Source organism: Lissotriton vulgaris, chromosome 6 (genome assembly GCF_964263255.1).
Source record: "Lissotriton vulgaris chromosome 6, aLisVul1.2, whole genome shotgun sequence".
NCBI classification, from domain to species: domain Eukaryota; kingdom Metazoa; phylum Chordata; class Amphibia; order Caudata; family Salamandridae; genus Lissotriton; species Lissotriton vulgaris.
The window spans coordinates 493,966,762-493,971,160 of NC_141694.1; positions in this window are offsets into that span (position 1 = coordinate 493,966,762).

Here is a 4,399-nt window from a genome sequence, read left to right on the forward strand (position 1 = left end):
AAGCGCTCCAGGGGCTAACGCTCTAGTGGTTGCAAGCACCTTTCTGGCAAACACTATTTAGGGGACCAGGCAGCCTCGCGCGGACAAACATACAGGATTGTCACGCTGCTGCTGCTATTTTAAAACCATTGCTGTCCGATAATTATTTTAGGAACACTCTGCCCGTTTTTTATAAAATTGTTCGGAATTGTAAAATTGATTGTGTGGTGGTGCTACATTGTACTACATGACGCTGTGCTGATTTAAAATTGTGCCCCTCGCTCCCCCTTTGATTGTAGCGCTTAGAAAATCATCAGACCTAACAGGATTTACCCAATTGGGAAAACTCAGCGCCGCCTCACTCCCGACCGCCATTTTGGGTGTGGGCTCAGAAGCGCTCCAGGGGCTAACGCTCTAGTGGTTGCAAGCACCTTTCTGGCAAACACTATTTAGGGGACCAGGCAGCCTCGCGCGGACAAACATACAGGATTATCACGCTGCTGCTGCTATTTTAAAACCATTGCTGTCCGATAATTATTTTAGGAACACTCTGCCCGTTTTTTATAAAATTGTTCGGAATTGTAAAATTGATTGTGTGGTGGTGCTACATTGTACTACATGACGCTGTGCTGATTTAAAATTGTGCCCCTCGCTCCCCCTTTGATTGTAGCGCTTAGAAAATCATCAGACCTAACAGGATTTACCCAATTGGGAAAACTCAGCGCCGCCTCACTCCCGACCGCCATTTTGGGTGTGGGCTCAGAAGCGCTCCAGGGGCTAACGCTCTAGTGGTTGCAAACACCTTTTTGCCACACGCTATTTAGAGTCCAGCATGCCAACGCGCAGCGCTCGCGCGCAGTGTCGCGCCGGAGGAGCGCCAGAGGAAAGCCCGTCTGTGCCCGTCCGTGCCTCGGACGGGCTCAGGTCCAGGACCGATGCCCACTGTAAGTACTCCAGGGACGAGCTATTAGCCATAGAGAAGAGTGTAGAGGGCTCTCCTCAAAATACCCTACCACAGTCCGCTGTAGTGCTGGGTTGTGGACTGATCAATAGCAGATCCCTAGTAAAACATCACCTGGAAGTGTCAGAGCTGCTAAATGATATGGACCTAGATGTCCTATTCATCACTGAGACATGGACTACTGTGGATACCACTGTTGAGTTGGGCCTGTCATGCCCTGAAGGATATAAGTTATTTCATAAACCTAGGCCACTGGGAAGAGGAGGAGGGCTTGGAGTGATCTACAAAGATAAGTGGGACTTTTCCCCTCTACAGACCGATGGGGTGGCAGGGGTAGAGTTACTGGGGTTCTCCCTGCAAGAACCAAAAGGTAGGATCCTGACCGGACTGATATGTTACAGACCACCTGGTGCGGAAACACAATACCAGGCGCTGTTTGATACCATTGCTAACCTCGCCCTGTCCCACTCCAGAATGCTGATTCTAGGAGATTTTAACCTATGGGACAACGGGACCCTGGGGAGCCACCTGAGGGATCTGAAGGACAACTGTGGAAACTGGGGTCTGGATCAGTTGGTACAGAAACCAACCCATTCAGGGGGACATATCCTAGATATGGTCTTCGCCAACAAGACTGAGACTAGGATGGTTGATATCCTACCTCAGCACTGGACCGACCACTCCCTAATCCACTTTGCGATCTCCATATCTACTGAGGGGAATAGAAGTGAACGACCGGTAACCTATAGGAAGGGACGGAACTGGTCTAAATTACCGAAGGATAAAACAAAGCCTATTTTCATGAGCAATGTTTCCTATGATCCAAAGGAATCGGTAGACCTGAACTATCAAAAATATTGTAATTACATCATAAAGACCCTAGATAGACTTGCCCCTCTGAAAATTATAAAAAATAAGACGAAACCATCTGCCCCCTGGTTTAATGAGGAGCTGAAATCCCTACGCAATGCACGCCGACAGGCAGAAAAGAAATGGCGTAGATATTATTCAGAGATGGACAAAAAACTGCTGAAAGTGGAACAGGCTAAATACAAAGGAGCCATCGCCAAAGCTAAGGCTCTCTTCTATGCCACTACTATTCTTCAGTCCCCTAACAGTACTAAAACCCTTTTTAACATAATAAAGGATCTCTCACATCCCACCTGTACGAGTAATAAGGTGGTTGCTACACAAGAACTTTGTGATGAGATTGCGACCTATTTTCAGGAAAAGATCGCTAAAATTGTGGGAGGGCTGAATGAGGAAAGGGATAGCTGCAAAGATGCAGAGGCACAGACAGAAGAAGAGGAACCCTCACCAATATTGTCATCACTGGAAAATGTCACCCCTCTCACAGAAGAGCTCTTTCTTAGACTGGCCCAGAATGTATCATCTGGGTCCCCTTTAGACCCCCTTCCGCACAGGATCTGGAAAGAATATGGGCCAGAGTTGTTCCCCTGGATGCATCAGATCTGTCGCCAATCTCTTGAAGAAGGCATAGTGCCGGAAGCATGGAAACAGGCAGTGGTTACCCCCCTGCTTAAGAAGCCTTCGCTTGACCCTACTATCCCGGCGCATTTTAGACCCATCTCCCTCCTGCCCTACCCGATAAAAATTTTGGAGAAGGTGGTCAGTAGATCCTTGTCAGGCTATCTGGAAGATAACTGCCTGCTAGATAAGGACCAGTTCGGCTTCCGCCCAGGCCACGGAACAGAAACTGCATTAGCAACCATGCTGGACACCCTTCGAATGCGCGCCGACAATGGCAACTCCTCAGTCTTGGTGCTGTTGGACATGTCGGCCGCATTCGATACGGTCAGCCATGCAGTTCTGCTAAACAGGCTGGAAAAACTGGGCGTGAAGGGCAAAGCCCTGAGGTGGATACAATCCTACATGACAGGGAGACAACAGATGGTAACCCTAGCACCCTTTTCATCGCCCAAGTCCCTGGTCAGTCATGGAGTACCTCAGGGCTCCTCGATCAGCCCTATTCTTTTTAATCTTTATCTGCAGCCCCTGATCCCCATGATCAAATCCTTCGGTATAGATCTGATAAACTACGCCGATGACACACAATTGGTGTTTTCTCTAGAAGGAAGACAGGCGGTGTCTATGGAGACCTTCCAGGACTGCATGAACAAGGTGTCCAGGTGGTTGACAATAAACTCCCTTCAATTTAATGAGGGGAAGACAGAGGTTGTTTACTGTTCGTCAGCCAAGCTGAGTCAACAACCCTCCCATGAGATCAGGCTCGCGCCGGGAGCAGAACCTTGCATCCCAGTTAAGACCGTGCGCAATCTAGGGGTACTGTTTGATGCGGATCTTCAAATGACCTCTCAGACCAATAAAACCATCAGTGTCTGTTATGGTTTGTTGAAGGCACTCAGACAGATTCTGCCCCTCCTGCCTGACGAATCTAGACCACTAGTAGTTAGGAGTGTGATTCTGGCCAGACTGGACTATTGTAACTCGCTTTATCTAGGGGCCCCCTTATATATCCTACAGGGGCTCCAGAGGGTCCAGTCTATAGCGGCCAAGATGGCACTTAAAAGACCTCGCAGTTCTTCCACTACGTCGGCGCTAAGAGATCTACACTGGCTGCCAATCGGGAGTAGAGTTGCCTTCAAGTCCCTATGTATCGTGTACAGAGCCCTGCACAACACAGGACCTATCCCTCTACAGGAAAGGATCTCCTGGTATAGTCCGTCCAGGTCCCTGCGCTCTGCTAGCCAGAGTTTGGCAGCAATTACCAGGATCAGGAGATCAAGGATGGGAGGCAGAGCGTTCTGTACCGCTGCCTCCAGGCTGTGGAATGAGCTTCCCCAGAACATCAGACAAATTGACACCCTACTGGGTTTCAGAAAGAGCCTGAAAGCCTGGCTGTTCGCCAAAGTATAACCCCCCTGACTCTATTTAATAGCTTTGGCGGCTGGTTTATATGTCATGACAGCTAGTGTATTGTATACCATCTGATTACCATCTGACTACTTCCTGTTGGGCGCCAGGATACCCGTAGGGTGACAGTTGCGCATTACAAATAATAAATACAATACAATACAATACAACGCGTATTTCCCTTCACTTGCACAGTCAGCTACCAGATGGTGCATTCTCTTCAGATTAATTGCCTGAGTTTATGAACGACACTGGCTTTGAGGTTTTGCCCACTTCATTTAAATTCCCTGATAGATCACTTGATAATAACATGCCAGGGAGCCAATTTACGAAAGCTATTTTGGAATACTTAGAGTAGTGCTAGTTTACATACTACAAAATGCAATTCACAAACTTCTGGCTGGGCCTCTCTTCGTCCGCCTCTCCTAACTTTTCTGTATGGAGATCTCTATTCTGGTGGCAGAGATCTTTGCACACATATTTATAGAATTTAGTAGTAATTGTGGGAGAGACAAACTGGAGTATAAGAAGGAGGATAGTTACAAAAAAAGGGTGGGGTTAAAG